The following is a 12,891-nucleotide window of genomic DNA, read 5'->3' as shown; positions in this document are numbered from 1 at the left end:
CAGGATGCTTGTCAGTGACCTAAGGGAAACGTCACAGATGTGTTCTTCTCTTCCTACTCCCTTAAGGAAATGGACCATGAAAACTGGGATACATAAGATACTATTCCTATATCTCCTTCCTGTTTCCACTTTCTATACAGCTTCAACAGGTAGGGATGCATCTATCTATCTATCTATCTATCTATCTATCTATCTATCCGTCTACTTATATGGTAATCTGGAAACTGTATGTTTAAAGTCTTTGCCTTGATATCAATGTAGTTTGTAAATACTGCTTAGAGTTTGCTATCGGCAGCATCTTCAATTTGTTCATCTGGGCATTCTAATATTATTCTAAGTGGACGATTTTCATTATTTGAGTGATCTAGGGTCTCATGTTTCAGATTATCATCAGAAATTCATTGTGTGAGTAGAGTAAAAATAAAATTAATTCTAATGGCATAGAAATGAGAAAAGTTTGGGAGTTGAAAGTAGTACAAATAAGAAAGCTATATATTCTGAAAAAATTAATTTCTTATTTATATCCTATCATATGCATATCTGAGACCATCCTGTTCAATCTTTTAAAACTTTATCCTCATCTGTTAATTGTTAATAACATACAAAACACTTATTATGTGCCAGGCACTGTTCTAAGTAGTTTACAATTGGTACCTCACTTAATCCTGATAACAATCAGATGATAATAGACATTATTATTGCTATCCAAATCCAGTGAAGACACCTAGGCAGAGAGGAGTTAAATTTTTGCTTGGAAAGCATGGATACCTCCAGAAAGCAGAGGCTGACATACAGGCTTGTATGCACATAGTTTATGAAGGAACCAACATTACAAAGCAAGAATAAAGAATGAGAAGAAGGAAACAAGAAAGAGGAAAAGCCAAAATAAAAGTCAGTTACTGAATGGTGATCACTGTGGGCTTTGGACAATTGACTCTACCAGGACCCTCTGAGGAGCTGTGTAATTGTCTGCCTGAGGGATGAAATGGAGGATTTTTCCATCAGGTCTGTTCTCCCATTCCTTGAGATTTGGCCCTTAGAATATAAACTCCCCACACTCATGTGGTATTTGCATATGAATGCCAAGTGTCTTTTATAGGTGTCCCATGCCTCAGCATCAGGAAAGTCCTGACATATATACATATGATCCTGTACATATGGTACACATTTCACTTTAGTCACCACGATTGTGAAGTAGATTAAAGCCTGCTCGGAATTGTTCACCATAGCCAAGGCTGTAATCAGAGAATATATGTCAGTACAAAAGTAATATTTATATGGTCCATTCTTGCCCCGCTTGGATCCACTCACAATATGCATAAGTCTCTCGGCAAGAATTCCATACTTAATGCTTGTTAGTGGAACAAGCTATTGTCCTTGCTCCAGTAGCCAGTTCCCTCTTCACTACCACTCATTCTATATTTTCTTCACATTTGGACATCACATCAACTGGGCTGATGTTTGCCTGATTGATCGACTCGTACCTCAACACAAGTGTTTTGAGGCATTGATAATCTTGCATTTACTTTATTATCAGTCACAATTATAATGGAGCATGGGAGTATCAAAAATGTCTTAGTGGACCCCTGAATTCTAGGCACACTGTTTCCTGTCTTCTTCTCTAGCAGCATTCTTAGGTCCTTATCATAATAACTGTTAATTATCTACCTTCTAATATAATAACCCTGTTTTCTTATTCTTTCTGCTCCCCTGGCAAAAGAACTCTAAAATGATCAACCGAGTTATAGCTAACTGACTCTTTTTAGGAAATGCAATATATTGTACAATGTGGAACACACGTAGTTCTTGCTTTGCCATAAAATGATTTCCTCAGTCTGAGGCAATGTGTGTGAGTATCATATCCATAGATAAATAATTCTGTGATGCTGGAACTAGCAGCGGACCTGCAGCCAGGAACGAGAAATCTAAATTAGTAGGTACCAATTCCAGTAAAGATCAATCACTGTCTCTTCCATTGTGGAAGAAGCTCAACATAATCCATTTACTACTAAGTGACTGGCCTGGGAGATTTTGCCATAGTGGGAGCTCAGTGTCAGTCTCTGATGCTAGCAAGTTAGGCATTCAATAGTGACAGTACCTAAATCAACTATAGTGAGAGGGAGCCCATATGCTATTAATCCCATGTCCAACCACCATCCCTGCCAGCATGGCTATTCCATTTATGCCCCTTCCTGTCATGCAGTGTGATTGTTGAGGACAGAGACTACTGATGACCATAGGTTAAGTCATCGCATCTACCTGGGCTATTGTGTTTCCCCTGTGCTGGGTTAATAGCTGACACATAAATCTCCATACTTATGCCACTTCCTTAGGTTCATCCATATGCCCCTTTCCCAGATTTTTTTTGTCTCTGATCTTCTAATTATATTCCTTACCTCTGATTAACCAGTCAAGCCATTCACCATTGTCCAGAATTCTGTGTATGTGCAAATCTTAAAGTACTTTCTCCAAACAAATCGGCCAATCAAATGTGCTCCCTGCAGCTTTGCCAGTGGTAGGACTTCTCACTTCTATTCTTCTGGACCACACATAAATAGTACTGTCCTGAAATAGAAATCCATTTTTAATTTACCTCTATATCTGCAGCAATATATCTTCAAATGAGGTTTTCCTCCTTCTATAAGAGAATGATAAGAATCACCCTCCCAAGAAATTGTAAGTGTGAGCTGAGTGGCACCTTCAGTGTAAGAAAGACAAGTGATGTGAGAATCTGGACACTTGATCATCTAACTTACTTACGCTCTTTAACCTTACTTATATCTTATAGATCTCGGGTGTGATCCTAAATGTACTGTTTCCATTGTATCATGGATTGTGTAGCACCACCCAACTATATGACTTGGTGAATTTGACAATAACTGAGTCAAGATGAGCAGTACCAGTCACAGAATTATCTATTCTCTCATGATAAGGAACTTTAGCGTGCCAGCCTTCTGTCACAGAATGATGGCCTTCATCAGAACCTTAGGGCTCTGCAATAATACTTGTTGGTAATTTCCAGAGATTCCACACAGCACCCATATCCACCAGAGATACATCTAACATCATTGGATCTGCTGGGTCATATGACTTGGGTGGATGGGTAGATATCTCTATAGCCTAGGACCTGCTACAGAGTCATCTCTTATTCTTGGCCTCACTTAAAATTGACAACCCTTCAAATGCCCTGACAATTGGTTAGAAAATTTTTCTCCAGCTTAGTATATATGGCTTCAGAATTCCAAAGAGACCTACCAAGTGCTATACCACTTAGTGATTTATTTTTTTATTTATTTTAGTTTATTATGTTATGTTAATCACCATACATTACATCATTAGTTTTTGATGTAGTGTTCCATGATTCATTGTTTGCATATAATACCCAGTGCTCCATTCAGTGCGTGCCGTCTTTAATACCCATCACCAGGCTAACCCCCCCACCCCCCTCCCCTCTAGAACCCTCAGTTTATTGATAGGGGAACGAGGTGTAACAACTTGTTTTTTTAAGTGTGATATCCTGGGTTGTCATAGACCAGTATATTCCTAAAAAATTTTACATATGTGACAGCTCCTGAGTCTGCATTTTTTCCCTTTTATTTCCAGCGTGCTTGTTTTTTAAAAGTATTCAGAGTACTTGCTACTTCCGGGTCTATTTTGCATAATGCGGTAAAATGATAGACAAATGTGGTCTTTGGAAGAATGTTAATTGCTAGAGACTATATTTAAGTAGTTGGCTATTTCTCTCTTATACCATTTAATATATAACAGAATATTATTTTACTTAAAAACAGAGTTATTTTTACAATTAGATGATTCTCTCCCAATGAATTATAAATTCCTTGAGTGCAAAAGAACATAGTTTATTCTTCTTTATGGCACAAATGTTCTTAAAATATCTTGCTTATAGTTGACATAAAGATGGTGAGTTGATTTGAATAAAAACTAGTGATTATGAAAATAATAACTGAAATATATAACCCGGGGAAGTGGTAAATTGAATTAAGGAAAAAATAACATAATACATGCACCAAAAGTGAGAAAAAAATGAGGAATTAAGAAAATAAATATTTTTAATGTTCTTGTTATGTGTTGACCATCTGTGCTTTGCCTAGGATAGGGTCAGCAATATGATGTTCTTGCTTATGGAGCAAATGCCATTAATAAGATTCAGAAATAAGCCTAAGATATGTAGGCATGACTGTCTTCATTCCTTGATAATTTTCTGCTAGCACTAGAAAAATGCAAGGCATCATTTTCAAGTGTATTTTTAGCCAATTATATGGCTTTACCATGGAAACAGCATAATTGAATTAAATATTTTTTAAAAATAAAGAAAATAAACATCCTGGGATTATTTTCACATAAAATAGCATTTCCTCTTTATTTCAACAGCTGCTGCAGTTTTTAAGAGACCAACTCCATTTCCATTACTATGTGTTCAAGAAATCCTTTCTACATTCCTAATTCATATTCTGAGATTGGCATGCATTGCTGCTATGCATCACATGACAGCATCTATTTAAAGTGAAGGACCAATCATGTCCTTAGGTCAGAATAATTCTAGTCTTACCTCTGGAGGAGAATTGCTAGAATGAATACAATATTGCTAGAATGAATGAATATAAGACATAAACTCTGATTAATAACAAGTATTTTGTTTTTTATTCCCAAAATCTTAATTCTCCTCCAAATACGCTCAGCATGTAAGTTTAAATAATATTACAAGTGCAAACCAAATAAGACAAATTTTCTTCTAACTGAATGGCAAAATTGACTGGGCTTTACCTTTAGGTTTTTCCCATTATATTTTTATTACACACACACACTATACATTATATATAATATACATATATATATACACACTGTATACATATATGCCTATACATACACATTATTTAACATATATATATTTTTTAAAGATTTTATTTATTTATTTGACAGAGAGAAAGAGTTAGTGAGAGCAGAAACAAGCAGGGGGAGTGGGAAAGGGAGAAGCAGGCTTCCCGCTGAGCAGAGAGCCAGATGTGGGGCTCGATATATATTTATGAATGTCATTGTTCCATTAGTGTTAAGACTTTGATATTTTCTCATGATTAAACTGGAGTGATGGACTTAGAAAAAGAATACCGTAGAAGTAAAATGCTTTCCTAATCTCATCATATCAGAAAGTGACTGATTTCAACTCGACTTCTCCTTAGGGATGTCATCCTTAATCATTTGGTTAAGGTGGTGTCGGCGTGGGTTCACTACTACAAAGGTACTATTGCTCTCCCTTCCAGACTACTTGTCAGAAGTAAGTTCAATATAAGCAACCCATTAATAACCTAGACATTTCATGAATGAAATTTTGGGTTACCTCATCAAGCAAGGAATAATAATAAGCTGAGGTTTTACTGATGGCAAAAAGAATATGGAATTATTAAGGGAAGAAGAAGGTCTAAATGCGTGCTACCACCACATGATTTGTTACAAAGATAAGATTGCAGGGGCGCCTGGGTGGCTTAGTCATTAAACGTCTGCCTTCGGCTCAGGTCATGATTCCAGGGTCCTGGGATCGAGCCCCGCATCGGCTCCCTGCTCCACGGGAAGCCTGCTTCTCCCTCTCCTACTCCCCCTGCTTGTTTTCCCCCTCTCACTGTGTCTTTCTCTGTCAAATAAATAAATAAAATCTTTTAAAAAAAGATTGCATGCTTTATGAATGCTTCTCAATTATTTAAAAAAGAATATGTGTGTTATGTGTGTGTGTGTACGTGTGTGCATGTGAGATATATACAGTTTGTCAGCATTACATTAAAGGATATCAAAGAGGGATCAAGACTCAGCTAGAATAGGAATAAACATCACCCAGAGATGGATAAAGTGACTTTGTGGTGAAAGTTGGCTGTTTTCAACTGTAAAGGGATTGTAGCATAGATGGAAGCACAACTGTGTATTTGTTTGCAAATTAAATGTTCCAAAGAGTGATGTATGGATACCAATTTGTAAAAAGAACTGTGATGAATTCATGCTTTGTCAATGTAGCTAAGCTAGAACTATCACTCTCATGATTCTCTCCTTTCTGTAGTTCCAGGTTAGCCTTGGCTGCAAGGAAAATTTGCATGAGATTTGGAAGGCAGAAGTGAAGCACCAGGTCTGTATCTGGTCCCAGGCACCACTGCAGCTCCTCCATATTATTGCTGATTTGTTGGCTCGTTTTTTTTTTTTTTTAAGATTTTATTTATTTTTTTGACAGAGAGAGACACAGCGAGAGAGGGAACACAAGCAGGGGGAGTGGAAGAGGGAGAAGAAGGCTTCCTGCAGAGAAGGAGCCCGATGCGGGGCTCGATCCCAGGACCCTAGGATCATGACCTGAGCCGAAGGCAGATGCTTAACCGACTGAGCCACTCAGGCGCCCCTGTTGGCTCGTTTTGTTGATGTGGGACAATGTTCAGGCCCTCTGCTTCTCTAGCTTTTACCATATCTCCTCCCTTAGCTGAGCTAAGCACTTTGTGAAAGGCACTAATGTCCTGTGCATGTCATTTGCATCTTTGAGGTTAGATGCAATCAGAGAAAATTGTAAGTTTTAGGTCGTCTTCATGGGTTACAGCTTTTCATCTTGGATTCCAGTTAGTCTTTATGGGTTCCAGGTTATCTCTGAGCATATTACTATTTAGTTACTGTTTGTCCTTGTTTTCCTCTGCTCTGTGTCCAGTTATTCTTATCAACTACTGTCCTATTGACATATAGCAATTTCAGGCAACCACCAGATTCGAAGGCAATAGCCTTTCATCCACTTCTTCACGAGCTCCTCTTTGAGGCCCCTTAATAGTGACTTTTCTTTGGTCATCTGACTTTATGTTTTTGGCTTCCCCCATAATTGTATAAGGTCCAGTTATTATAATAAATTTCTTATTCCATAGTACTCATATTGATTCTGCTTCCTTGATTGACAGCAGTAATACAAGTACCTTCTTACTTTTCCGTTCAAGTCTCTTAATCTCATTTTCATAGCTATCCATTTGTTTCATGTGATGCATGTAGTTTGTTCAATTCTTTCTTTGAATTTATTAATTCTGTGTTTGCCAGCAATGTGCTATTAGACAATCTACAATTTTACTTTTTATTCATTTTTCACTTTCTTTTTTAATTATAGAAATTGGTTTTTTTTGCTCTTTTTCTAAGTTATCTTTTCCTATAATTTTGTCTTGTTTTATGTTCCTTCTTTTAGGCTTTTAATAATTTTGGATATACCATTGTATAATATCTTTCAGATGGTCAACCATTTTCTAAAGTTTTCTGGAGGATTTCAATCTGTTCTTTATTGTGTCTATTGACACTCCTTGTACATTTTGTAATTTTGAAATGTAAGCTCTTCTTCATGGATCTTTTTTAGTGGAAATCATTTTAGACTTGAAATGGGATTATGCTCTTTTACAGTGTGGTTTTTATTTCCTTTTTGTCAAGCACCCAATGGTTACACTGGTAAGGAAAATCATTTTATATTATCATTATTTAATTTACAGAATGTTAGGGTAGTTTAAAATCTAACCCTGATACTTCTAGTCAGAGGAAACTCCTACTCCCTAAACTCAATATGCACCTCGATTCACGTAAGTGATTTCATTATCTCCGCATACACTGGGGAGAACTTTTATTGGTACATACTGACTAGCATCCTCACTAAATTTTATCATCAAGACTTAAATGTTTTAGTATGGATATTTGAATAAACAGTTATTTTTGTCATTCATGTACTATATAATTCAATAGTGAGAAGCAAAATATTTTTGATATATTTTGATATGTACACTGTTATTTAATGTATTTTGTTTATTATGCTTTGGTGTATTCTTAGTTAGAACATGAATCCCTTTGTACTTAAGCTTAGTATGTTAGTCTTGTTAAATTACTTCATATTTCTGAGAAATTACCACTTAGGAATAATACAAATACAGAAAATCCAAATACAGAAAACTAATTGATTTGGGGCTTAAAAACTAATGAAGTTTGTGCCTGCATAATTATATTGAATGAAGCAGAGACTTCATAAACCAAACACATTATAGCTCAAAGAAAAATCTTAATTTACAATAAATTCCCTTATTATTTAAAAAGTGTTGATTACTTAGCATGTGTCAGGTGGTGTGCTGGGAATTCACTGATGAACAAAATTTTTCTTTTTTTTTTTTTTTTTAAACTGAGGTCCAGGTTAAGGGGTGATTGTCAAAGTCAGCTTGTATTCTTTTTTTTTTTTTTTTTAAAGATTTTATTCATTTATTCATGAGAGACAGAGGCAGAGGGAGAAGCAGGCTCCCCGTGGAGCAGGGAGCCCGATGCGGGACTCGATCCCAGGACTCTGGGATCATGACCCGAGCCGAAGGCAGACGCCTAACTGACTGAGCCACCCAGGCGTCCCCAAAATTTATTTCTTACCCACACACTAGTGGAAAAGGTGGGCACTAAAAATATAATGACACAAAACATGTAAAATTACAACTAAGTGATAAATTAAAAATAAAATAAACACAGGAGCTATGAGACTATATGTTAGGGAGATAACAACCTAATCTGTGGAATCATGGAGAGCTTCCCCAAGGAAATAATGCTGTAGGTGATATTTAAAGTAGGTAACTAGGAAAAAATGGGAGGCAATGGGGGAAGATGGAAGATGAGCCCTCATGTGTAACTGACAAATATTCAGGTAAAGACCATAAAAAAAGGGCAAAGCAGCTAAAACCTGCTAAGATTGAAACCATGATGCATGCTGAGATTTGGAAATAGGTGAGGAATGTACTATGCAGGTTTTTGAGACTATACTGAGAATATTGGTTTTAATGTAGGAGCAGTTGGGAGTCACAGTGTCTTATGGGTATGCATGGGGGAGGGAGAGTTTTAGAAAGTCTTCTATAGGGGCGCCTGGGTGGCTCAGTCGTTAAGTATCTGCCTTCAGCTCAGGTCATGATCCCAGGGTCCTGGGATCAAGCCCCGCATCGGGCTCCCTGCTCAGTGGGAAGCCTGCTTCTCCCTCTCCCATTCCTCCTGCTTGTGTTCCCTCTCTCGCTGTGTCTCTCTCTGTCAAATAAATAAATAAAATCTTTAAAAAAAAAAGAAAGAAAGTCTTCTATTTCAAAGTGACTGATCTTTTCATCAATGGTGTACAATTTTCTGTTAATCTCATCTCACATATTTTTATTTTAGATATTTTATTTTTTATCTCTAGGTGTTCAATTTGGGTCTTTTTAAGGAAATTATCTTTCATGACCTTCCTTATCATCCTAATTTTTCCTCTATCTTCTTGATCATATGGAGTAGATTTACATTAGCTTTGTTAACTTCATTACCTTCTAATACATATTATATATGTATTGTTTCTGACTCTGTTTTCACTGACTGATTTTTTTCTCCTCATTAGGGGCCTTATGTCTACTTTTTATTTGCCTGGTAATTTTTTATTAAATGTCAGACATTGTAGATTTAACTTCCTTGGTTGCTGGATGGGCTTGTTCAAGGTAACCAAGTTAAAGGCATATAAAAGTATGTATTAAATAATTTAAGTTCTTTATTATTTTTTTCAATATGTATGTTCTCTTGGAGAAAAGTTCTCTATTGAGGCTTAAAGGTATGTCAAATAGTAAACATTGAAAATGCAAACACTGACATATACTAGACCTGACATACTATAATTGAGTTTGGGCCCAAAATAGATGAAAAACACAAAAAAACTTTCTAAGTGCCCATATATTTTTGTATGGTAAACTATTTGAATCTTTTTTTTTTAAGATTTTATTATTTATTTGTCAGAGAGAGAAAGAGAGCACAAATAGGGGAAGCAACAGGCAGAGGGAGAAGCAGGCTCCCCATTGAGCAAGGAGTCCAATGTGGGATTCGCTCCCAGGACCCTAGGATCATGAACTGAGCCAAAGACAGATGCTTAACCAACTGAGCCACCCAGGCATCCCTATTTGATTCTTTTCTTTGGTCAATTGGGAAATCCAGATTTGGAGGTATAAGTAGCTATGATGCCAACTTATTATCTTTTTCTTATTAAACTGTATATACTTCTTGAGGAAGAAATTACGTCATAGACACTAGTGTGTTTTATTATAAAGATATCATATACATTCTTAAATTATAAATATTTAAGAGTTTTCATTATTATATTCTTAGTATGAAATAGAATATGAATGTCTTAACCTGTAAGATAAACTTTTTTAGATGATTTTTTTCAGTAATAATTCTAACTTACCCATAATAAATTAAACCACCCTTCTGAGAAATTCACTTTTAAAGTAATAATCCTGTCAAAAGCACACAGTTCTTTTGACCAGAGGTTATGCTTCCATTACAGCAACTTTTCAACTGATGACATAATTTTCAGGATAAGAGTGTTTAAAGACAAGCACATAGACCTTATTGTTAAAATATATATATATTTAAATATATGTTAAATATGTTATATTAAATAAATATATGTTAAAATACATATATATATTTCAGCATACAAAATAATATATAAAATAATGTATCCTCTACCAAGTTTTATCAAGTAATTAACTTCAGATTTCAAGTGTATATATTCATAAACACGATAAAGCTTTCTTTTGAGATTTCTAAGTTTTAACTGAATGCTGTCATATTATACATATTAACAATTTGCTTTGTTTTCTTTATGCATTTTTCCCCCAAGTACTATTGATATATACCATTCCACGTCATTCATTTAAAGTTCAAAATATGGTCACTCTGTATTATTGTTCTCTGTCCTTGAACTTCACATTACTGAACTTACACAGTATATTTTATTCTGTGTCTAGCTTCTTGCACTCAACTTTCGGCTTATGAGATTCAGCCATACTGATGCATTTAGTGGTAGTTTTTATTAATATGACTAGTTAAGAATCAGGCAATGATTTATGATGAACTTATATGCAGATTTTTGAGCTTCCTTCCATAGTCCCCTATGCAGGATGTTCATTACTTTGTCCTTCGCTTTTCACCTGCTTTGCCTTCCAAAGTCTCTGACCTCTATCTTCCCTTCCCAGTGAGATCACAGCCTTCTTGGGTTCTAGACTCCTGCAGGAAGAACCAGGATATGGCTTCAGGAAAGATAGGGTTAAGTGGATTTCACCCGCTGTCCTCTTTTCTCAAGGATAGTAGTTTTTTAGATATTTTCTTTATTTTTCCAGTTCCTTCAGATGATTTTCTTTTATTTTTGTCCCACTTTGGTAATTGCTTTTGACAAGAAAGTTATTCTGATACCAACTATTTTATCATGCCTGAATTATAGAAAACCCTTGTGTATAAATCCTTTGTGTTTTTAAATGTATTTTGGGTAAATTTATCTTTTCCTTTCAGATATTTTGTGTCTTCTTAAGGAAATTTAATCTCTGTAGTCAAAAAGACATTTTGCTATTTTTTTCTTGTACTTTTTTTTAATTTGCTTTTTGATTTTAAATCTATGATTGACCTGAAATTGATTTTTGTATATGTTTTCTATTTGGATGTATTTTTTTCTCATGTAGGTAAACAGTTGTTTGAGCAAACTATTTATTAAATAATGCATAGAACTACTTATTTATATAATTCTGCTTAAATATGCATAGAAAATACTATGTATTCAGTAGAGTAAGTCTTTTTAAATATTTACTTAGATCACATTTGTTGAGATGTCTATTATACCAGGCCCTATGCAGACTACAGCAGAGAACACAACTGTATTTTGGGGGTGGATTGTGCTAATTCAGAACACTCAAATTCTAAAACAACGACATGACTAAGCCTCACCTATTCAAAGACACTCTTAATTAATCAAAAAGTCACTTTGGCTATATTTTTACAATGTCTCTGTATTAGTCAGGATTCATCAGAGAAACAGAACCAATAAGGAGATCTCTCTCTCTCTCTTTCTCTCTCTCTCTCTCTCTTTCTGTGTATCTCTGTCTTTCTCTCTCTACCCATCTATCTGCTGATTTATTACAAGGAATTGGCTCATGTGATTATGGAGGTGGGCAAGTCCCAAGATCTGTGGGGCAAGTCAGCAAGCTGGAGACCCAAGAAAGCTTAGTTCCAGTCCAAGTCCAAAGGTCTGAGGCCCAGGAGAGCCAATCATGTATTTCCCATTAAAAGGCTGGCAGGCTCAAGACCTAACAACTGTTGTCTTAGTTTGAGATTAAGGTGGAAAAAAAATCAGTATCTCCATTTAAAGACAGTCAGGCAGAAAAGAATTCTCTCTTATTCAGGGGAGGGTCAGACTTTTTGTCCTATTCAGGCTTTCAACTTATTGGATGAGGCCCATCCAATCGGGCCTCCTTGTGGGGGGTAGAGAAAAACCTGCTTTACTCAGTCTACCAATTTAAGTGTTAATATCCTTCAAAAACACCTCCACAGAAATACCCAGAATACTGTTTGACCAAATATCTGGGCACCCTGTGGCTCAGTCAAGTTGACACGTAAAAGTAAACAACTCAGTCTCCAAGTACAAATGGATAACAATCAGGCATAGTAATTCATTTTCTGCCCATTTTTATTTGCCATAATAAGCAGAAAGGAATTGTTATATAAATGCCATTCATTCATTTGAAAGCATGTTTTGAGCCCCATTAAGTTTCAAGCTTTGTGATAAATATTGGAAAGTTACAAAATACTCTATGATATTAAAGAGGTACTCATAGGATATGATTAAACATGACTAGGCCAGGAAGAAACTTGCAGGCAGAAGAGATGGCCTGCCAACATCTCTCAGGTAGCCAAAGAGTTTGGTCATTCAAGAAACAGAAAGAAAGCCAAGATGCTGAATCATAGATTCAAAGATCAAAGTAAAGATTTGAGTCTATATTCTAAGGCAAATGAAAAGAGATTGACAGCTTTCAAACAGAGGAGTAGCATATCTAATTTTCATTTTTTGAAAGATCA

This window comes from Mirounga angustirostris, unplaced genomic scaffold, assembly GCF_029215605.1.
Source record: "Mirounga angustirostris isolate CCGP_5_RB_7025 unplaced genomic scaffold, mMirAng1.0.hap1 SCAF_2, whole genome shotgun sequence".
NCBI classification, from domain to species: Eukaryota; Metazoa; Chordata; class Mammalia; order Carnivora; family Phocidae; genus Mirounga; species Mirounga angustirostris.
This window is presented reverse-complemented; position numbering follows the sequence as displayed.